Source organism: Oryctolagus cuniculus, chromosome 13, assembly GCF_051225735.1.
Source record: "Oryctolagus cuniculus isolate XC-2025 breed Fujian yellow rabbit chromosome 13, ASM5122573v1, whole genome shotgun sequence".
Lineage (NCBI taxonomy): Eukaryota > Metazoa > Chordata > Mammalia > Lagomorpha > Leporidae > Oryctolagus > Oryctolagus cuniculus.
The window spans coordinates 90,791,493-90,816,283 of record NC_142879.1 but is presented as its reverse complement, the minus strand read 5'-3'; the positions used below and the strand labels follow the sequence as shown (position 1 = coordinate 90,816,283).

General features: G+C 37.8%; 1 long non-coding RNA gene across 1 annotated transcript in view; it reads left to right on the top strand.

Annotated features, from left to right (window-relative positions):
* The first annotated feature begins 16,089 nt into the window (after nucleotides 1-16,089).
* The window catches only part of LOC149122741 (uncharacterized), a 34,969-nt gene continuing 26,267 nt past the window's right edge, over nucleotides 16,090-24,791 (top strand). Inside the window, exons 1-2 of the long non-coding RNA XR_016219384.1 lie at nucleotides 16,090-16,208; nucleotides 16,502-16,577. This is a non-coding gene — a long non-coding RNA (uncharacterized LOC149122741). The remainder of the gene's footprint in view (nucleotides 16,209-16,501; nucleotides 16,578-24,791) is intronic.

The following is a 24,791-nucleotide window of genomic DNA, read 5'->3' as shown; positions in this document are numbered from 1 at the left end:
CACCATGATTCTGATACCCTCTTTGTACTTTTTTGAAACATTCTTTTTCAAGTTGTGTGGAAATACTTTTTCCTTCCTTACCACTGAATTTAATCTAATTCTGAGTTCATTGGGCCTATTTCCCAATCTTTCCAACTTTTTCTTGCTGCTCTTTCTGTTTACTTTCTGTTCATCTAACCTCTTTTTTCAGACAAAACACAAAGTTTCCCTTTTGTCAGTAGGCTTTTCCTCTTGTAACACTTGGATCTCAAGAGTCCTCACTCTTTTCTGTGCTTGTCACCTAGTTTGTGCCCTTAATACTACATTTGTTTATTTTCATGGCAGATAATCTCTGAATGTAATTTTTTCTTGGGGGACGTGATCTATTCTGCCTATCCTCTTTCCCTCACCTGTCCTAGTAAAATATTTTAGCTTCACAGTTGTTAGGATAAAATTAAACCCACTATACCATAACAAATATTTTTCTATAAGACATTAACATAAGCATTATGAATAAAGCTTCAGGATAACTCTAATACTCTAAATGACTTTTATGCAAATGAATACAAAATTAAAATATTGGATTCCAGTAGAGAATTTAGCTATCAAATATTCATATGTTATTCACTGAGGAGAAGAATCTAAATGTACATTCCTTTAATATATAGCCAAAAATGAGATTTAAAATCCCATAGGCCTTTATGCTCTGCCTATAGCAATTCTCATAGGGCAAACTGTAATAACCTTACTCTACCCTCAGATTGCTTGCTAAAGAAGCACAGGAATAATCTGATTTGAGAAACTTGATTTAACCATAGACTCCTGTATTTGTAGGTGTGGCTTTCACCTGTCTCTGGTGGTCACATAAGATGTTTGCAGCTCAATCTAGGAATCCTCTGTGTGTTGTATTTTAGCCTCATTGCCCATGATGTAGAACCAAGAGACAGTAATCTTTAACTTGTAAGTGGGTAAAATAATGCTGTCACTTACTGTAATTGATGAAAGTTTTATGCAGTACTGAGGATGTGCTTTGGTCATCATGTTCCCCATTGGATTCCATTTCTAATGGCGAAAGCAAAGATTTGGTGTGAAATGTGTTTGGGACCAGTTTCATTGGCATGCCACCTCTCTATGAAATGTTACTGGAGCATTAAATCAATAGTAATAAATCTAGAGCAGATAGTAGTGTTTTGGATGTGAGGCACATAATCCCTGTTTCAAGAAGTCACCTCTATCATTACAATAGAAACATAGCAATGACCAATGTGCAAATGATGAGATGTTACTGTGCTCTAATACAATTTCATTGTAAAACCAGATAATGAAATGATTTTTAAAAGGTATTAATAAAGTTTGTGTTTCTTTATTTCTTCATTTTAGTTCCAAGAAGCAGAAGCACAACACCAGGAAGTTGAAAACAGTGCTGAAAATTCAAAAGAACATCTGACAATCTGCAATTCAAAGTACCATGCAAAATAATGAGTCTTTATAAACCATATAAGATGTAAACTATGATATATAGAGCAGTTTTGTTCCTAAATACATCTATGTGAAGTGAGGGAAATGTTAGCTTTAAGGTGTATTAAATGTATACTTTTATATACATATTTAAATATGGTACATCATCCAAAAAACACACCTAAAACTGATACACTGTCACCAATCATTTGCTTGTTAAATTTTTATGAACTTTGCTTGTAATATGTTGGTGATTATTCAGTTATGTGTCTCTTTAGGTTGATGTGAGAATAACAATTTTTAAATTACATTTTAGGCTTGAATGTGAAAATTCCAAGTTAAAGGAAATAATCAAAAAACAAGAGGGTACAATTGAACATCTTCAGGAAAATCTCACAAGACTAATTTCAGTAAGTCCATCTCTTAATGTCTGCCTTAGCACATGGAGTCTTTAGTTTCTAATTGGAAATTGTGAGAAAATTTTTGATAATGTGAAAAGCTTCATCAATAAATAATTTAATGTATTCATATGCTCTTCAACATCCTTAGGGTGATGCTGCCCCACAGATTAGAAAACAACACTAGTTTCAAAGACACATCCATAAGAACCAACATAGCAAGTACAAAACAGACTGTCTCTAAAAGTAATCCTCATAAAGTGAGTGCTTATGAGTGTGTGGTTGAAGATACAGTCTATGAGAAGTAAATGGAAGTAAGAGATAAAGTAAAAATGACCTCAGTAAAGTGGACAAGGGTAAAATTATAGAATTGGTCTTTGGAGTTAGTTGATGACTTGAATAAAGGAACTCAAACAATTTTAAAAGGAATAGAAAGGCCGGCACCATGGCTCACTAGGCTAATCCTCCGCCTTGCGGTGCTGGCACACCGGATTCTAGTCCCGGTCGGGGTGCAGGATTCTGTCCCGGTTGCCCCTCTTCCAGGCCAGCTCTCTGCTGTGGCTAGGGAAGTGCAGTGGAGGATGGCCCAAGTGCTTGGGCCCTGCACCCCATGGGAGACCAGGATAAGTACTTGGCTCCTGCCATCGGATCAGCGCGGTGTGCTGGCCGCAGTGCGCTGGCCGTGGCGGCCATTGGAGGGTGAACCAACCAACGGCAAAGGAAGACCTTTCTCTCTGTCTCTCTCTCTCACTGTCCACTCTGCCTGTAAAATTAAATAAATAAATAAATAAATAAATAAATAAATAAATAAAAGGAATAGAAAAGCATGGGGCTACAATTCAAAGCAGCTGCATTTTAAAATGGAGTGAATATGAAAATCACAAGGTGCAGGGAATTATAAATACCAGGGACAATAAAGTAATTTTAAACTCCCTGAAAGAAAATGCACTTAGATTTTATTATGGCTACATATTGAATATAAACCATATAGCTCATAACTATATCTGCTAATCAGCTAAATAATACCATTATATTCAGGAATTAAAAAACCCGAGAGATATTTAAGGTAAAGACACTATTCCATTTCTGAAATTTTGAGGTAAAAAAGTCATTGATACTGATACACACAGACTAACAGTAGTAATTAATTCCATACTTGGGAAATAATCACATTGCTATCTTCATCTTAACACACTTTATTTTTTTTTAAGATTTATTTATTTTACTTGAAGGTCACAGTTACACAAAGAGAGCAGGAGAGTCAGAGAGAGGGAGAGCGAGAGGGGGAGAGGTAAAAAGGGGAAAGGGGGAGAGAGAGAGGGGGGAGAGAGAGAAAGAGAGAGGTCTTCCATCTGATGGTTCACTCTCCAGATGGCCACAATGGCCGGAGCTGTGCTGATCTGAATCCAGGAGCCAGGAGCATCTTCCAGGTCTCCCATGTGGGTGCAGGGGCCCAAGGCCTTGGGCCATCCCCCACTGCTTTCCCAGGCCATAGCAGAGAGATGTATTGGAAGTGGAGCAGTCAGGTCTTGAACTGGCGACCACATGGGATGCTGGCTCTGCAGCGGTGGCCTCCCCTGCTATGCCACACTGCTGGCCACATCTTAACACACTTTAAGACTGTGTTAGAGGCCGGCGCCGCGGCTCACTAGGCTAATCCTCTGCCTAGCGGCACCGGCACACTGGGTTCTAGTCCTGGTCGGGGCGCCGGATTCTGTCCCGGTTGCCCCTCTTCCAGGCCAGCTCTCTGCTGTGGCCAGGGAGTGCAGTGGAGGATGGCCCAGGTGCTTGGGCCCTGCACCCCATGGGAGACCAGGAAAAGCACCTGGCTTCTGGCTCCTGCCATCGGATCAGCGCGGTGTTCCGGCTGCAGTGTGCCAGCCGCGGCGGCCATTGGAGGGTGAACCAATGGCAAAGGAAAACCTTTCTCTCTCTCTCTCTCTCTCTCTCTCTCTCTCACTATCCACTCTGACTGTAAAAAAAAAAGGAAGACCTTTCTCTCTGTCTCTCTCTCTCTCACTGTCCACTCTGCCTGTCAAAAAAAAAAAAAAAAAAAAGACTGTGTTAGTCAATAGAAATGCTCAATCCAGCAGGAAGTATCTTTGAAATTAACATTCAATTAAATCTGTCCTGTGGACAGTTCATCCCAGCTTTGATGCTATATCTCATAACTTTTCCTTTGTACCATGTTTATATATTTGTAGTTTATATAAATTGGTTTTTATTCATGCCAATTTGTTTTAAACCTAATGGATTCTCAGTCTCAGTTGATGTGTTTATGATCTCTCAGGAATCCTTTAATGGTTCCTATTATTAATAAATTGGATTTAATTTTCTCATTGATATTTGTTAAGTACATTATACATTTTTCCAATAAATTTATTAAATATTTTTATGTCAAGGCTCATTTTTCATCATTTATGCATAAAAAGACCAATACAAAGATAATTGCTGTTGTCTGTGGTTTGTTAATATGGCATCAGATCTCTGTTTTCAGAGTCATGAGAGCTCTTGTGTCATGAATCACAGTGATGTTTTGAGTAGAGGAGGGAGGTGTAGGAGCCGATGTCAAGAAATGAGTTGAAGACTGGAGTTGTCTTGTGCAGGGTTGAGGATTTTCCAGTTGCTTAATCATTTGCTCTGACTCTGTCAAGGCAACCAAACCTGGGTCTTGAAATTCAATACAAATATGCCAGGCTATTTTTTTTTCTAGTTTTATTTATTTATTGGAGAAGCAGAGTTAAGAGAGAGAGGGAGTGACAGAGAGAGAGGTCTTCCATCTGCTGGTTCACTCTACAAATGACCACAATGGCACAGAGCTGGGCTGATCAGGAGCCAGGTGTTTCTTCTAGGTCTCCCACATAATTCCAGAAGCCAAGCACTTGGGGCATCTTCCACTGCTTTCCCATGCCATTAGCAGGGAGCTGGATCAGAAGTAGAGCAGCTGGAACAGGAACAGGTACTCATGGGATGCCAGTGCTGCAGGCAGAGGCTCAGCCTACTATGCCACAGCATTGACCCCACAGGCTAATTTTTAAGTTAATTTTGTGTGGCCAGTGAATGATTTTATAACTCTCCAAATAGCCATTGGTAGAAAATAAAAGTTCTCACTCCTGGTTGAGGACTGTAAAAGCCATTAAAATCTCTAGTTCTGAAACACTTTTTCTGAGCTATGTTCCTAAGAATGATAATGAAAGTATCTCTGTGGGCCGGTGCTGTGGTACAGCAGATTAAAGCCCAGGCCTGAAGTGCGGTATCCCGTATCAGTGCTGGTTTGAGTCCAGCTGCTCTACTTCCAATCCAGCTTTCTGCTATGGCCTGGGAAAGCAGTAGAAGGCCTAAGTCTTTGAGACCCTGGACCAATGTGGGAGACCTGGAAGAATCTACTGTTCTTGACTTTGGATCGTCTGAGCTCTGACCTTCGCAGCCATTTGGGGATTGAATGAGTAGATGGAAGACCTCTCTCTCTGTTTCTACCTCTCTCTGTAACTCTTTCAAATAAATAAAAATAAATATTTTAAAAAAAGGTCATTATGTCATTGCTAAATTTAGAGGTGGAAATAATTCAACACTATAGCATTATACCAATCACTCACATAGTCATTGCTCTGATACTTCAGAAGTTTGCTTAAATGTTGCAGTTTTATCAGGGAAGAAATAGTGAACTGAGTTTTCTGGGTAAGTTTTGTAACACTAAGTAGGCAGGAAGATAACACCTTCTGTGTGTTACCTGTGTTCATTAATCAACAGGAATATCTAGACATGAAGAAAAGAAGAGGAATTGATTTGTGTGGTGATATTATTCAAAGCACAGATGCCCCTTAAACTCAAGATTCTTAACTGGAAAATGTAAATGAAGAGCACATTTAAACACCTAACCTCAACATCCTCATTTTGCAATACAATATTCTGTGAAGTGTTGGTCACTTCCATTGTGATCTTGTGACTGCCTGGGAGCTGCAGTTCACTGCTGTTGTCCAGCACTCTCAGAGGGTACAGCATGGCATATTGCTAGCTTAGAAAAAGATTCAACTTGTGTGTCCTATGGAATGTATCTCTTATGTGCCTTCATAAAGATGAAAAGTCGTATGTCACACTATCACAAGTATGGGACTATTTGCATAAGCCATTGAATTTAATATTGTAACAGTTATCTAACAGTAGCAAATATTTTATCAGGTAGATGTGAAACATCTTCAAGAACAAAGTGATAAAATTCAGAGAAGACAGTCTACATCAGAGACTTCACTGACATGTTGTTGCAATAAGGTTCTTCAGGAGACAAATGGTTTTAAGAATGAATTAGGTGAAATGAGAAGACAAGTACATATGATATTTAGTATGTCCACAGGAAAGTTGTAGGTGGTTGAATAATATAAGTGTCTCAGGGTAGGACCTTCCCTAACCACAGCTCTCTTCAATATTTTCATTACAATTGTAGACAAATTTTATGATAACAATGTACTTTTAAAATTTTTTCTTTATCTAAAGGGAATACATTTCATGTATTTAATGTAACAGTTTTAAAAACATAATGATACTTATCACCCTTAACCTTTTCATTTTTCCTTATTATTATATTATTTTAAAATGTTTACCTTTCTATAAGTTAAGTTATATATCTTACCTCATGGAAGTTCTTTTTTATTAGATAATACTTTTTGTGATATCAATTGCCATGGTTAAACAAGGAAGGTAAAATCAGAAGGTAATATTTATTACAAGTTTCTAAAAAATATTTCTTATTTTCACTTGTGATTGTTTACGAAACTTAAGTGGATACTTTCATGTATCTCGGAATAAATTCTTCAGAGCCAGCACAATGTTTCCTTTTTGTCAATAAACTTTCCCTTCTGGGCCGGCGCCGTGGCTCAATAGGCTAATCCTCCACCTTGCGGCGCCGGCACACCGGGTTCTAGTCCCGGTCGGGGCGCCGGATTCTGTCCCGGTTGCCCCTCTTCCAGGCCAGCTCTCTGCTATGGCCAGGGAGTGCAGTGGAGGATGGCCCAGGTGCTTGGGCCCTGCACCCCATGGGAGACCAGGAAAAAGCACCTGGATCCTGGCTCCTGCCATCAGATCAGCGCGGTGCGCCGGCTGCAGCGGCGGCCATTGGAGGGTGAACCAACGGCAAAGGAAGACCTTTCTCTCTCTGCCTCTCTCTCTCACTGTCCACTCTGCCTGTCAAAAAAAAAAAAATAAACTTTCCCTTCTGTAACACTGTTGACTCTCACAGTCTTGACTCTTGCCATCCAGGTTGTGAAGCATAATAAAGACCTGTGCTGCAATTATTTTATTTATATTCATGACAGATAATACAACCAGAATGTAAATTTTCCTTGGGAGAGAAGACCTTTTATGCATGTCAAATTTCTTTGTATAGATTGAAAATACTTTCACCTCACAGACATTTGGATAAAATTGAACACATACACCATACCAAATATTTCTTCTTTGAGGCATTAAGAACAAAGCTACAACATAACTCTAAATGCATTTTAAGCAAATAATTGCAACATTAAAGTATTCAATTCCAGTAGAGGAAAATTTATGAAATATTTGTATGTTATTCATCAAGCAAAAAATTAAATTTACATTGCTTTAAATAAAAAAACTGGGATTTACAGTTTTATAACCATCTATGGTCTGCCTACAGAGGTTCTGACAGCAACATTGAATAACCTTAGTCTACCCTAAGAGAGCTTGTGAAAGAAGCTCAGGATTGAACTGATTTGAAAAAGTTGATTTTTTGTGGCTTTTGCCTGTCTTTGGGGGTCATGCAAGATGTATACAAATCAATCTAGGAAGCCTCCATGGGTTGTACTTTAGGATCATTGTCCTCTACATAGTGTCATGACACAGTAATTTTTATCTAATGAGTTGGGAAAAATACAGTTATCTAGCCTAATTGGTGAAATTTTTATGAAGTATTGGGGATATATTTTGGTTTTCATGTTCTCTATTGGATGCCATTTTCAATGGTTGAACAATTATTCAGTGTGACTTGTGTAGGAGACCACTTTTGTTGGCATGCCATCTCTCTAAACTATCAAATATTACAGAAATATGAAATAAATAATAATAACTGTAGATCAGATAGCCATGTTTTAAATCGGGAGCCACATGATCCTTGTTTCAACAACACATCTCTACTCTTACCACACAAATGGCACAATGACCAATGTGCACATGATGAGATGTTGCTGTGTTCTAATACAATTTCATTGCAAAACCAGATAATGATTAGATTTGTAGTTACCAGTAAAGTAAAGCTTCTTTTTAAAATTTCTTCATTTTAGTTGCAAGAAGCTTTAAACAGTTCTGAAAAGTCCAAAGAATACCTGGAAACCTACAATTCAAAGTACCATGCAAAATAATGAATCCTAATGAATCTTTATAATGCACACAAGCCATAAACTATGATATATAGTGTGGGGAGCAACTCGGACTAGACTAAGTTACTGGAATTAAGACTTATTCTATGCATCTGCTCTCCCACAATATGGCGCTGGGAGAGGAGAAAACAGCTTCTACGCAGCTGCCTCTTGCCAACTTGAGTGATGACCTCCAGGAGCTGATCCTGCTCCTGATTGGAGGAGAGCAGCGTACTCGGCGTGTGGGCAGCCGAGTTGGGATTGGCGGAGGAGGACTATAAAGGAGGAGAGAGACGGCATGCACCAGGAACATCTAAGGGGAACATCTGAGGGAACATCTAAGGGGAACACCTGTGCAGCCCCTGAGAGAGCCGGCCGGCGGTGTGCCGCTCCCCCACGGAAGTGGGGAATGTGGCAGGGGGAACCGCCCTTCCACGGAGGTGGAAGGGACGGTGGCCAACCCGGGAAGAACCAGCAGCAAACCCGGGAAGGGCCGAGCAGACGAAAGAACAGCGCAGGGTCCTGTGTCGTTCCTCCACGAAGACGGGGAGCGACATAATGGTGCCGTGACTCGGATATGAAGCCTAGGCAGGGCTTAGTGTCGTTCCTCCATGAAGAGGGGGAGCGACAATATAGAACAGTTAAGGTCATAAATACGTCTAAGTGAAGTCAGGAAAAATGTTCAATTTCAGGTCATATCGAAATGTATACTTTTTATAAACTCCTTAGGCGATGCATATTATCCTCAAATAGAAACATAGAAATGATATAGGATTGCCAATCATTTCCTTGTTAAATTTTTATGAATTTCCCTAATGATGCTCCCTAAGATTATCCATTTATGTACCTTTTAGACTGATGTGAGAATAAAAAATTTTAAATGTATATTTTAAGCTTGAGTGTGAGGTTTCCAAGTTAAAAGAAACAATCAAAAATCAAGCAAGCACAATTGCACACCTTCAGGAAAATCTCACCAGACGAACTTCAATAAGTCCAACTCTTAATTTCTGCCTTACTGAATGGATTTTTACTCTCTAATAGAAAATTGTACGAATGTTTTGATAATATGAAAAGCCTCATTGATAATTGTGTTTAGTGTATTCATACCATTTTTATTCGCTACTACCAGTTCAAGTCTAGTTAGTTTTACAAAAATCAATTTTTATTAAGTTAATGATATTGGTAATAAGGTTTCAATTAAAAAATGTGATGTCTATATTTTAGGGATTTGTTTGTTTATTTGAGAGAGTTATAATGAGAAGTGAAGAGACACACAGAGAGAAAGAGCTCTTCCATCTGCTGATTCACCTAACATGGCTGCAATGCCCATGGCTGGGCCAGGCTAAAGCCAGGAACCAGGGACTTCCTCAAGATCTCTCACAGGGGTGCCAGGGGCCCACACACTGGGGCCTTCTGCTGCTGGCCATAGGCCATTAGCAGAGAACTGGATCAGAAGTGGTACAACTGGGACAGGAACAGGCGCTGGTGTCCCAGGGGGTGGCTTTACCCTCTATGCCATGAAGGCATCCCCTATTTCACTTTTGTGAAACATTCATTTCCTAGTTGCTGTGTGGAAATAATATTTTTCTCCCTTACCATTGGGTTTAATTGAACTCTGAGTTCACTGGGCCTGTTTCTCCATCTCCAAGATTCTTCACGTTGCTCTTTCTGTCTTCTCTGTTCTGTTCATCTAATGTCATTTCCCTGGACTCTGCAAAAAGTTTCCCCCTTTTCAGCAGACTTTTCTTCCTGGGAAACTTCCTCACTCTTTTCAGTGGTTGACTATCCAATTTGTGTAGCATAATCCAGATCTAAGCATTATATGTCTTGTATGGTTTTTTGTCAGATAATCTTTTTCTGAATGTAAATTTTCCTTGGGGAAGATCTATGATGGATGTCACCTTTCCTTGTATAGATTGAAATATTTTAGTTCACAGTTGTCTGGAAAAAATTAAACACACAGCCCCATACTAAATATCTCATCTTGGAGGCATAGACTTAAGCTGAATAAAACTTTAGGATAATTCTTATACTCTAAATGCATTTTAAGCAAACAATTACAAAATTAAAATACTCAATTCTCATATAGGAGAATTTGTCAAATATAAAAATGTTACTAACAAAAAAAAATCCTGGATTGACATTCTTTTAGTACATAGCTAAAGGTGGGATTTATAGGTTTATACTCTTTATGCTCTGCATACAGCAGCTCAGGTAGCCAAATATAAGCTTACTCTACCTTCAGAGTGCTTGCAGAAGAAGCCAAGGAGAGAACTGATTTGGGAAACAAGGTTTAGCCACAGCCTCCCAAATTTACAAGTCTGTGGCTTTTACCTGTCTCTAATGGTCACAAAGATATGTGCAACTCAGTCTAGGAATCCTCTCTATATGTTGCATTTTAGGATCATTGCCCACTTCATATTACTAAGAGTCATCTATAACTTGTTGGTTGGGGAATGAAGACTGTTACCTAGCGCAATTCATGGAAGTTTTATGTAGTCTGGGGATATATTTGGGCCTTCATGTCCCCTTTGGATTCTGTTTTCAATGGTTGAACAATGATTCAGTGTGACTTGTGTAGGGGACCACATTTGTTGGCATGCTACCTCTCTAAACTATCAAATATTATAGAAATATGAAATCAATAATAATAACTGTAGACCCAGATAGCTGTGTTTTAGATTTGGAGCCACATGATCCTTGTTTCAACAACACATCTCTACTCTTACCACACAAATGGCACAGTGACCAATGTGCACATGATGAGATGTTGCTGTGTTCTAATACAATTTCATTGCAAAACCAGATAATGATTAGATTTGTAGTTACCAGTAAAGTAAAGCTATTTTTAAAATTTTTCATTTTAGTTGCAAGAAGCAAAGGCACGATACCAAGAAGCTGTAAAAAGTGCTGAAAAGTCAAAAGAACACCTGGAAACATATGATTTAAATGACCATGCAACATAATGGCCCCCTAAAATGCACGTAAGCCATAAGTTATGATATATAGAGGACTTATGGTCATAAATATGTCTGTGTAAAGTCAGGGAAAATGTTCAACTTCAACTTGTATTTAAGTGTATATTTTTTACATACTCCTTAAGTGTTGTGAATTATCTTCAAAAATATACATAGAAATGTTTTAGGGTTGCCAATCATTTACTTGTTAAATTTTCATGATTTTCCCTAGTAGCACTTCATAAGATTATCCACTTATGTGCTTTTTAGATTGATCTGAGAATAAATTTTTTAATTGTATATTTTAGGCATGAGTGTGAGATTTCTGAGTTAAAAGAAACAATCAGAAAACTAACAGGCACAATTGCACCCCTTCAGGAAAATCTCATGGGATTGACTTCAGTAAGTCCATTTCTTTATTTCTGCCATGGTAAAAGGAGTTTTTATTTCTCCATTAGGAAAATATAAGAATATTTTTGATAAGGTAAAAGGTGCCACTGACAGGTATATTTGTTATATTCAGATGGGTATTACCTGCTATTGCAGTACCAATCCAGTTAGCTTTATGGAAGAAATTGACTAATGTCATAAAATGCATGATACATGTAGTAAAGTTTCAATTCAAAACTATGATGTCTAAAATCAAATTTTATGAATACTACTTTCATCCATTTTTGATTTTGAGTTATTTCCACCTTTGGGATATTATTAATAATGTTGCTTTGGACACGGACGGAAGGCTATCACTTGGAGTCCCAAGTGATATAAGCAAATATATATGTATGAAACAAAGCAAATATAATTATTGGACCTAGAGTTGTGATTATCTTTTATAATCTGGTGTCTTCAAGGGAATTTTGAAATGTATTATTATTGCTTTTTAAATTTCTAAAATATATATTAAGTCCTTATGCAAGCTTCTCCCTCAAAGGAATACATTTTCCTCTGGATTTTTAGGAGTAAAGTGATGTCAGGGAAAATAGAGAACTGCTTCAGCAGAGTAATACACAGTATATAATATTCCTAGCACTGCAGGTTCAGAAGCAAAATTTTCCCATTAGTCTGTATTGTCAGCCTTTATATAGATGTGGTTCAATTTCAGAAAAGATTTGTGTGTGATCAAGGATCCAAGTTTATTGATATATAATAATACCATGCAACTATTTATCATAAAAACAGGATTCTCCTGTCATTCACATTTTCCTTAAAATCAGAAGTAAGACTCAGGATTGCATGTAATTTCCTGTATTGAAAATGAAGTTGTTGATGCTACTACTTAATTTCTCTATCAGTGGTAAGGGATTAGTTGCAGTACACAAATACTTTTGTCTAGGGATCTAGAACATTTGTGTTGACTAGTCATTTTCATGAATTGTGAAATAAGGAAAGGTTATTTTTCTCTAGACCTTTGATAAATTAGTGTCATATGTGTGAGTTGCGAGTATTTTGATAAAAGGTCTTCTGTGGATGAAAATACCAAGAGACATCCCTTTACAAAATTATCCTACTGAAATATGTTAGGCAAGTAAAGATTCAAAAGTTTGTTGTAGTACCTGATATTCATTGAGCAGGTTAAAATATATAGATGTTTTCCTGTAAATTCATATAGAAATGAGTTAGGAATATGGCATAGAGTTGTTAGACACTTAGAAGTCTAGCCTGTGACTCAAAAGTTCAATAAGAAATAGCTAACAACCAACTCAATAAGTAGCCCCTCACTTTTCCAGAAAGTTTTCATCCTATAAATCCCTCTGCCAGAATGTACTTGGGTTAAGATGTTTTGTAGATTCAGTTTTGAAGTGATGACTCTTCATTAGGAAGTAGACTGCCCTAGCTGACCTCATTTGATGTAGTGGAATGTGTATCCGAAAGGAATCTCAGAAGAATTACCTAGAGCCTATCACTGTTCAAGGAGGGAAATACTCAAAAACAGAGGTAAACTGTAATCTGGCCCTTGTGAAAGCTTTGCATTAGAAAAGGCAAACAAGACAAATCTGTTGTTCAACATCCTTATAGTGATGCTGCCCTCACAATTACAAAGCAACACTAGATTCAAAGACATGCTGTTAAGAACCAACATAAAACATACAAAATAGACTGTCGACAAAATGAATCCAGAAAAATGAGTGTTTCTGAGAATGTGGTAGAAGATAGCATCCATGGGAAGTAAAATAGAAAAAGGAGATAAAGTAAATCAACCTCATTAATGGGGACAAAACTCAAATGATAGAGTAGGCGATTTGAGTTGAAGACTCGGATAAAAGCCACTCAGAAATTTCTAAGAGAAATAGAAAAGGATGGGACTACAATTAAAAGATCCTACATTTAAAATGGACGTGAATAGGAAAGTTATAAATGAGAAAGTAAGTTACAAGTACCAGGGACAAGGATATCATTTTAAATTCCCTGAAAGAAAATTCAGCCATGTTTCCTTATGGCTACATATTAAGTCTCACTGAGTATCAAAATATACACATCATGAGAGTATTTTTTCATCAGCTCAAAATATATACCTTGTATTCAGGAAATAAAAGACCTGAGAGATGTTTAAGGTAAGGGGGGAGTTCCACTTGTGAAATTTTTAGATTAAGAAATCATTGATATACATATAGACTAATGTTGAAAATGATATCTTTACAAACGGGTCATCAAAGAAGGAGGTACCTTTCTCTGAAGGGAGGAGAGAACTTCCACTTTGACTATGGCCTTGTCTAAATATGATCAGAGTCGGTGAACTCAGGGGGCTTCCATAGCCTTGGCAGCTCATGACAAGAGCCTACGGTGATTACTGATGCCATAAACAAGAGTGTCAATTTCTTAAGTCAACAACAGGAGTCACTGTGCACTTACTCCTCATGTAGGATCTTTGTCCTTAGTGTGCTGTACATTGAGATTTAATGCTATACCTAGTACTCAAACAGTATTTTTCACTTTATGTTTCTGTGTGGGAGCAAAGTGTTGAAATCTTTACTTAATGTTTGCTAAACTGATCTTCTGTATATAAAGAGAATCGAAAATGAATCTTGATGTGGATGGAAGGGGAGAGGGAGTGGGAAAGGGGCGGGTTGCAGGTGGGAGGGATGTTATGGGGGGGGAAGCCATTGTAATCCATAAGCTGTACTTTGGAAATTTATATTCATTAAATAAAAGTTAAAAAAAGAAAATTGTTATAATATATATATATAATATAATATATATAATCATTATATCTTCCTGTTGAATTGATTCCTTAATCATTATATAGTGCCCCTCTTTGTCTCTCCTAACAGTTTTTGTGGTAAAGTTTATGTTGTCCGATATTAAGATGGCTAAGCCCACTCTTTTTTCATTTCTGTTGGCATGGTATATCTTTTTCCAGCCTTTCACTTTCAGTCTGTATGGATCTTTATTGGAAAGATGTGTTTCTTGTAAGCAGCAAATAGATGGGTTTTATTCCTTAAGCCAATCAGCCAATCGGTGTCTTTTAACTGGACAGTTCAGGCCATTACGTTCAATGTGACTATTGATAAGTAGTAGCTTTGCCCTGCCATTTGCCAAAGATATTTTCTGATATATGTTTTGAACTTCCTGTGATCTTTTGGTGTGAGATTTCCTTAATTTACCTTCTTTCATATTGATGACCGTGTTTCTGTTTCTGTGTGCAACACATCTTTAAGCATCTTTTGCATGGCTGGACGAGTGGCCACAAAGTCTTTCAATTTCTGTTTGTTGTGAAAGGTCTTTATTTCACCTTCATTCACAAATGAGAGCTTAGCAGGATATAATATTCTGGGCTGGCAGTTGTTCTCTTTTAGTACCTGGGCTATGTCTCGCCATTCCCTCCTAGCTTGTAGGGTTTCTGCTGAGAAGTCAGCTGTGAGTCTGATTGGAGATCCTCTGAGAGTAATCTGACGTTTCTCTCTTGCACATTTTAGGATCTTTTCTTTATGTTTCACTGTGGAGAGTTTAATTACAACGTGACGTGGTGAGGATCTCTTTTGGTCATGTTTATTAGGGGTTCTATGAGCTTCCTGTACTAGGATGTCTCTGTCCTTCTCCAAACCTGGGAAATTTTCTGCTAATATCTCACTAAAAAGGCCTTCTAATCCTTTCTCCCTCTCCATGCCTTCAGGAACTCCTAGAACCCGAATGTTGTGTTTTTTAATAGTATCCTGAAGATTCCCGACAATATTTTTTAGATTTCTAATTTCCTCTTCTTTTCTTTGGTTTGATTGTATATTTTCCTGTGCTCTGTCTTCTAGTCTGATATTCTCTCTTCTGTTTCACTGATTCTGTTTTTTAGACTTTCTAATGTGTTTTTCATTTGATCTATTGAATTCTTCATTTCATTATGATTTCTCGTCACTATCACAGTTTCATTTTCTACTAGTTGTTTCATTTCATTTTGATTCCTCCTTAATATTTCATTTTCAAGAGAGAGATTTTCTATCTTGTCCATAAGGATTTCTGTAGTTCGAGAATTTGTTTTTGAGAACTTCTTAATGTTGTTATCAATTTTTTGAGATCCACTTCTTGCATTTCTTCTATCTCATCATCTTCATAATCTTGAATTGGGGTGTCTATTTCATTTGGGGGCGTCATAGTGTCTTCCTTTTTTTTATTACCTCGGCTTTTGTGTTTGTCATATTGGAGATATTCTTTTTTTTTTCTTTTTTTTCTCATTATACTGTGACTCTAGATTAAGACTACTGTCTGCTTTTGATGGATCCTTAGAGGCTGTGATGAGTGTGGCCAGAGAGCTGTGGTTCTACAGGGTTAAGGGTGTGCCAAAGGTGATTCACCCTGATTGTTCTCTTGCTCGAGCTCTCTCTCTCTCTCTCTTTTTTTTTTTTTTTGACTCAGTTTGGAAGTAATTCCACACAGCTGAGTGGAATTGAGAGTAGTTGATGTATGAAATCTGGCCCCTGTGGGTATTCGTTTGCTTACCAGAGTCAGGTTTTTCTGCTTGGCTAATGAGAGACATCCACTTTACATATGCAAAATGGCGTGCACTGCTTTACTTACGTAAAATGGCGCCTGCCCTTTGTCTTGCTCAGCTTTGTAAGGTGAGTGGAGAGAGAGGCTAAATGTCCATGCTGGTTCCCCTTATTTATTCGATTTTTTCTCTCCTCCAGCCAGCCTGGTGAACTTTCCCCAATGGGGTTTCAAGCCTCGTTCTCTGCAGGCTTTTTCTACCTTTCCCCGCCAATGTCTCGGGTTACCGAGAGGTTTTTAGCTCACCTCCCCTTCCAGCGCTGGCGTGCAGACTCTGCAGCTCTGGTGGGTCCGGTGGGTCCGGTGCCCTGGTGGCTCCCATGGCTCAGCTTCCACACAGTGGGCAACCTTGCTCTCCCCTTAGGTCCTCCGAGTCACAGCCACTAGATCCGGAAGAGTTTCCTCTGCAGTTTTTCCCTGATCCTTTTCCTGAGGCTACCGTAAGTCCACTTTTATTAAACTATCTTTTCCCGGACTATCGGTGTGCGCCCTCACTATTCCGTCATCTTGGCTCTGCCCCACAATGTGCTCTTATGAATGGCCAATAATTTTTAAAACTAATTTAACCAAAATTATTTAAGTAGTATTGTGTTTGCGTGCATTGTTCACATTTTGTCTTTAGCTATTGAAAATTTTCACATTCTTTTTAATGTTTAATTCTTAGTCTGAAGAAAACATATCTAAAGTATTTCATAGATAAAATTCTAATAAAACATACTTTCTTCTCTCTTTGCCTCAATCATCATTCCATCCTTATTTTCTTTTTTCTTTAATTTTCACAATGATTTTTTTAATTTTCACAAACTAACGAAGCAGTTTATTAATTCACCAGAATAAAATGAAATGTAAAAAACTTAATATGCCTATTATAAACTTAATATGCCTATGATACTTATTGTTGGGGCTGACATTGTGATACAGCAGGTTAAGCTACCATCTGCAACACCAGAATCCCATATGGGCACCAGTTCAAGACCAGACTGCTTGCTTGCTTGCTTGCTTGCTTTCTTTCTTTCTTTCTTTTAAGAAGGTTTTACTTAATGAATACACATTTCATAGGTACACCTTTAGGAATATAGTGTTTTTTTCCCCCCATACCCACATTCCCACCCCCACTCCCGTCCCACCTCCTGGGTATACTTTCGGTATACTTTATAGTCACAGGCTTAAAAAGCACCACTAACCGTAATGTCTAGCAAGTCAAAAGAATTAAGAGTACTATTCTATGGGAATACAGTTTAAGAATTACAAATAATAATCAAATCCAAAGATGTTAGTTTCATTCTTATATTTTTTTGCATTCTATATTAATTTCCACAGCAGAGATGACATATGATATTTGTCTTTTTGAGACAGGCTTATTGCACTAAGCATAATGGTCTCTAGCTATATCCATTTTGTTGCAAAAGATAAGATTTCATTCTTTTCAGAGATGAGTAATATTCCTCGGTGTATATATAATACATTTTCTTTATGCCATCATCAGTTGATGGACATCTGGGTTGATTCCATATCTTAGCTATTGTAAATTGAGCTGCAATCAACATAGGTGTACAGAAAACTCTTTGATAAGCTGATTTCATGTCATTAGGATAAATTCCCAGTGCTGGGGTGTATGGGGTGTATGGTAGATCTATTTTCAGATTTCTGAGAAATTCTCATATGTCTTCCATTGTGGTTTTACTAGTCTACGTCCCCACCAGCAGTGTATTCTGGTGCCTTTTTCTCCATGTGCTCAGCAGCATTTATTCTTTTGATTCTGGGATGACAGCCATTCTAAGTAGGGTGAAGTGAAAACTCACTGTGATTTTTTTGCATTTTCTGATGGTTAGTAGTCCTGAGCATTTTTTATATCTCTAGGTCATCCTTTGCAAAATGTGTGTACATGCCCTTTGCTCATTGCTCAACTGGATGATTTGTTTTGCAGTTGTTGAGTTTCTTAAACTTATTATATTTTTTGGATATTATTCTGTTAATGGATACATAGTTTGCAAAATTTTCTCCCATTTTGTTGGTTGTGTCTTCACTTTGTTATTGAGTTTTTCCTATGCTATGCAGAACCTTCATAGCTTGTTGTAAACCCTTTTGTTTATTTGTGCGTTTATTGCCTGTTTCTGGGGTCTTATCTAAGAAGCATTTACCTATTCCATCATGTTGCAATTTTCCAATATTTTCTTTTAGATTTTGTTTTTATAAGGTGTAATGTCTAGTTCTTGTTTCATTCTTCTGCATGTAGAAATCCAGTTTTCCCATCACAATTTGTTGAAGAGAGTATCCTTTCTCCATGGATAGATTTTTAGCTCCTTTGTCAAATTTTTGTTGGTTGTAGATGTGTGAATTATTTTCTGCGGGGTTCTATTCAGTTATATTGGTCTACTTTTATGCCAGTACCAGGCTGTCCTACATTATGTCCTGCACTATGTCATGAGATCTGGTACTGCTATGCCTGTCTCTTTTTTGTTGTTTAGCTTTGCTTTAGCTATTCAGGGTCTCTTGTGACTCCATATAAATTTTAGCATCAATGTTTTCTAGATCAGAGATGAAAATCCTCAGGATTTTGGTTGGGATCTCATCGAATCTGTACAATGCTTTTGGTATTTTTTTCACTTTTATTTAATGAATATAAATTTCCAAAGTACAGCTAATAGAGTACAATGGCTTCCCCCCAATAACTTCCCTCCCACCCACAACCCTACCCTCTCTCCCCTTCCATTCACATCAAGATCCATTTTCAATTATCTTTATATACAGAAGATCAATTTAGCATACATTAAGTAAAGCTTTCAATAGTTTGCACCCACACAGAAACACAAATTGTAAAATTTGAATACTAGTTATAGCCTTAAATCACAATGTATAATTTCTCTTGGTATTATGGGCATTTTCATAGTATTAATTCTTCCACTACATGAAAATGGAAGATTTTTCCATTTTTCTGTTGTCTTCTATTTCTTTGTTCACTGTTTGGCCATTTTCATTGTAGAGACCTTTCACATCCTTGGTTAAATGTTTTCCAAAGTATTTAAGTTTTTGGCAGCTGGATCAAATGAGCCTGATATGGCAACTTGTTTCTCAGCCAAGGCATTGCTTGTTTAAGCAAATGCTATTGATTTTAATGTGTTGATTTCATGTCCTGAAACTTTACCAAACTTTCATATGAGTTCCAGTAGTCTCTCAGTGGAAGCCTTCTAGTTCCTCCTACATATAGAATCATTTCATCTGCACACTAGGAAAATTTGACTTTTTCCTTCACAGTTTGTTTTCCTTTGATTTCTTTTTATTTCTGAATAGCCCTGGCTAAAACTTCTAGAATTATATTGAACAGCAATGGCAAAAGTAGGCATCCTTGACTGGTTCTAGGTCTTAGTGGAAATGGTTGCAGCATTTCCCAATTAAATATGCTGCCATGATTGTGTTGAGCTATGTTCCTTCTAGATCCAATTTGCTTATTTTCTTAAAATTTTATTTAAGTTATACAAGTTCCATGTGTTTCATATATACAGATTTAGGAACATAGTGATGCTTCTTACCCTACCCTGATTCCCACCCACACTGCAACCCTTATTCCTCCTCCCTCCTCATTTCCACTCTGTTTTTTTACACAGATCTACTTTCAATTTACTTAATGATTGTAGAGTTAATACCATACTAAGTAAAAGAGTTCAATAAATACTATGAAAGAAAAAACTGTTCTTCAACAAGAGACGGAGGCTGTAAAAAATCATTGAAAAGATGCTGTGTTTTATCAATTGCTTTCTCTGCATCTATTGAAGTAATCATGGTTTCTGTTCTTTGATGTATTAATGGTGATGTATCACATTTCTTAATTTGGGTATGTTGAACTATCCCTGGAATATATAGTATAAATACTATGCAGTCTGTGTGAATGATCATTTTGATATATTGTATCCAATTAGACGGTACCTTGTTAAGGGTTTTGCATCAATATTCATCAGTGGTATAGTTCTTTAGTTCTCCATATTTGTTGTATTTTTATTCTGGTTTTGGAATTAAGATGCTGCTGGATTCATAGATGGAGTTTGGCAGAATTTCCTTCCCTTTCAATTGTTTTTGAGTAGTTTAAGATGAATTTGGGTTAGTTCTTTAAAGTTTTGGTAGAATTCAGCAGTGAATCCGTCCAGGTCTGCGTTTTTGTTTGTTCAGAGTCTTTATTAGTGATTCAGTGTCCATGTTTGCTATTGGTATATTTAAGTTTTGTATGTTTTCATGCCTCAATTTTGGTAAATTATGTGTGTCCCCAGAAATCTATCCATTTGTTCTAGATTTTCCAATTTGTTTGCAAATGACTATAATTCCAGTGGTGTCAGCTGTAACATCTCCTTCTTCATCTCTGACTTCAATTTGAGTCTTATGCCTTTTTTTGTGAGTTGAACCAATAGTTTATCAATTTGTTTATTTTTTCAAAAAACAGCTCTTCATTTCACTGATCTTTTCTGTCATATTTTTCATTGTAATTTTATTGGTTGTTCTCTAATTTTTATTATTCCTTTCCTTCCAATATTTTGGGGTTTCATTTGTTCTTGTTTATCTGCATCCTTGAGATGCATTGTTAGGTCATTCATTTGATATCTCTTCAATTTCTTGATTGTAGGCACCAACTGCTGTAAACATTCCTTGTAATATTGCTTTGCTGAATCTCATAAGTTGTGATATGTTTTATGGACTTCTTCATTTGATCCAAAGAATTTATGATTCCTCTTTTGATTTCTTCTATGACCTACTGTTCATTCAGGACCACATTTTTCAGTCTCCAGATGTTTGTTTATTTTCTAGAGTTTCTCATGTTGCTAAATTTCAGCTTCATTCCTTTGCTGTCAGAAAAGATGCATGATATTTTTTCAGTGTTTTTGAATTCGTTGGGACTTGTTTTATGGCCTAGCATATGTTGCGTCCTAGAGACTGTTCTTTGCAATGATTTATTTATTTATTTATTTAATGAGCATAAATTTCCAAAGTACAGCTTATGGGTTACAATAGCTTCCTCCCCCCCCATAACTTCCCTTCCACCCACAATGCTCCCCTCTCCCACTCCCTCTCCCCTTCCCTTCACATCAAGATTAATTTTCAATTATCTTTATATACAGATCAATTTAGCATATATTAAGTAAAGATTTCCACATTTTGCTCCCACACAGAAAGTGTAAAATACTATTTGAGTACTAGTTATAGCATTAATTAAACACCTAAGAGTAATTGTGTATTAATTACAGAGTTCAACCAATAGTTTTAAGTAGAATATAAGGAATAGAGAGGGAGGGAGCACAGCGAAGGTCCACTAAGGGAAGGTTCAAAGAGGGGTGAGAATTTGTAGTTTTTAAGGATTGAAAAGCCCTTCCTGAAACTGGGGAGATAGGGTGGACACGCGAGGAGGACGCGGACAGCTGAGACTCAGGACACCAGCAGGAGTGTGTTCGCACCAGTGCTGGAAGCCGAGGTGAGACGGGGCACTCGCCCAGCACTGTGGCACAGCTGCCGCCGCCCCTCCCCCACCACACCCTGGGACGGACACTGAGACACGCACGACTGAGTGGGGGAGGAAATAGAAAATGGAACAGAGTGAGTGGCGCGTGTGGAGAGAGTGCAGGATTCAGGGGTACTAATTGAGAGACTGAGTAAGCCAGTATCTCTTGGCGCCTCCCCCAAGCTCCAGTGGGCGGGAAGCAGCCATTTTGTCTGTTTACATTTGGGCTTAAAGGAGAACTGTCTTTGCCTCCATACTAACCTTTGGAGGCGGAGCCCAAAGGTGGAGCAGAGCAACAGGACACTTCTTGCTCAAGGGAGGGCAGCTCAAAGCCCTGACACCCGACTACTCAAGTTACAAGAAAAAAAAAATGAATAGCGCCTGCCAGTGAGGAAAAAGCACAGGATCCAGAGCTGCAGTGGGCAGAGAGCAGCCATCCTGTCTGTTTACCTGCAGGCTGTGTAGAGCAGCCTGATTACACTCACAGCAGCCTATAGTAGAGGGAAATCAATTAGATCCATTGGATCCATATTGCAGATTAGCTTTGTTGTTGCTTTGATTTTTTTGCCTAGTTGATCTGTCCATTAGTGAAAGCATGAGTTAAAGTATGCCCTATCATTGTATTATAGTGTATTGTCTCCCTTTAGATCTATTAACATTTGTTTTAAATAGTTGAATGCGCTAGCATTGGGTCTATCTACATTTACTCTAGTAACATTTCCTGTTGAGTTGCTCACTTAATTATTACATGATGACCTTCTTTATCCTTTTAGCAGTTTCAATAAAATATATTTTGTCTGATATTTAGAAAACTTTTCTCTTTAGTTTTTATTTCCATTAGCCTGGATTTTTTTTTTTTACATTGTTTCACTTAAGTCTATGTGTGCATTTGTAGGTGAGGTGTATTTCTTGTAGGCATCATATAGATGGGTCTTTTACAGAAATCCATTCTGCCAGTCTGTATCATTTAGTTGAAATGTTTAGTGCATTTACACTCAAGATTATTGTTAATAAGTAATGACTTGATCTTGCCACTTTTCCGTAAATATTCCTCTGGTTTGTTTTGGATTTCCGTTGTACTGTGATTAGGTTTTCTGCCTTCACATGTTTCATTATGCTGGTTATCTTTCTCTATTTCTTTTTTTTTTAAGATTTATTTATTTATTTGCTTCACTTAATATATACTAAATCAATCTTCTGTATATAAAGATAATTTGGCCGGCGCCATGGCTCAATAGGCTAACCTTCCACCTGCGGTGCTGGCACACCGGGTCCTAGTCCCGGTTGGGGCACCGGATTCTGTCCCGGTTGCCCCTCTTCCAGGCCAGCTGTCTGCTGTGGCCTGGGAGTGCAGTGGAGGATGGCCCAAGTCCTTGGGCCCTGCACCCTTGTGGGAGACCAGGAGAAGAACCTGGCTCCTGGCTTCAGATCAGCACAGTGCGCCAGCCACAGCACGCTGGCCACAGCGGCCATTGGAGGGTGAACCAATGGTAAAGGAAGACCTTTCTCTCTGTCTAACTCTGTCTTTCACTATCCACTCTGCCTGTCAAAAAAAAAGATAATTGAAAATGAATCTTGATGTGAATGGAATGGGAGACGGAATGGGAGATGGGAGGGGTGCGGGTGGGAGGGAAGTTATAGGGGGAAAAGCCATTGTAATTCATAAGTTTGGAAATTTATATTTACTAAATAAAACTCTAAAAAAAGATTTATTTATTTATTTGAAAAGCAGAGTTATAGAAAGGCAGAGGCAAAGAAAGAGAGAGAAAGAGAAAGAGAAACAGAGAGAGAGAGAGAGAGAGAGAGAAAGGTCTTCCATCCACTGGTTCACTCCCCAAGTAGATGCAATAGCTAGAGCTAGGCCAAATTGTAGGCAGTATCCAGGAGCTTCTTCCAGGTCTCCCATGTGGGTGCAGGGGCCCACGGGCTTGGGCCATCCCCCAATGCTTTCCCTAGCCATAAGCAAAGAGTTGGATCAAAAGTGGAGTAGCCAGGACTGGAACCAGTGCCCCTATGTGATGCTGGCCCTGCAGGTGGTGGCTTTACCTGCTATACCACCATGGTGGCTCCTTTTTTATGTTTCTGAATGTACTGCACACTTAATATCATTTGTAAGTCTGGCTGGGTGGTGACAAATTCTTTCAATTCCCATTTGTTTTGGAAGGACTTTATTTCACCTTCATTCTTAAGTGAGAACTTTACTGGATAGAATATTCTTCGCTGACAGTTTTATTTATTTATTTTTTTCTTAAGGACTTAGAGTATGTCTTCAGTTCTCTCCTAGCCTCTGGGGTTTCTGATGAGAAAACTCTGTAAATCTATTTAAAGATCCTTTAAAAGTAACGTGGCATTCTTATCTCTTAGGAATTTTAGGATCTTTTTTTTGTCTTTTACTTTTGGAAGTTTGTAAATATTATGTCTTCATGAGCATATTTTCTGATCATGTCTATTTGTTCTATGTGCTTTCTGTAGTAAGAAGTACTTATTTTTGCCCCAATTAGGAAAACTTTATGCTGGTATTCCACTGAATAACTTTTCAATGTTATTCTGCTTTGCTACTACTTCAAAAATGTCTAAGACACATATAAGAGCACTAAGAGCACTGTTTTGTTTTTTCTTCTCCTTCTCTTCCTCCTCCTCCTCCTTTTTCCTCAAATTTCTTCCATTCTTCTTTCCTTCCTTCTTCTTAACTGAGCTTTTTCAAAAGCTTTGTCTTTCAGTTCATATATTCTTTCTTCTGCCTCACTGAATCTGTTGTTCAGGCTTTCCACTGGATTTTTTATTTAACACATTGACTTCTTCATTTCTAATATTCCCAATTGATTTTTCTTTACTATTTCTGTTTCTGGAAATTTTTCTCATCCATGGCATTCAGATTGCTATAATTCATGTAATTGTCTGTTTTTGAGTAATCTTACCATCTTGCTTTTGAATTCCTTTTCAGGCACTTCATCAATCTCAACTTCACAGTCTATTATTGATAATATTGATAATTGATAATAAATTGTTGCATTTCCAGCTTCATTCCACTGTGGTCTGAGAAGCTGCATGGTATGATTCTAATTCTTTTAAATTTGCTGAGACTTGCTTTATGGCCTAGTATGTGATCAATCCTAGAGAAGGTTCCATGCATTGCTGAGAAGAATGTAAAGTCTTTAGATGTAGGATTGAA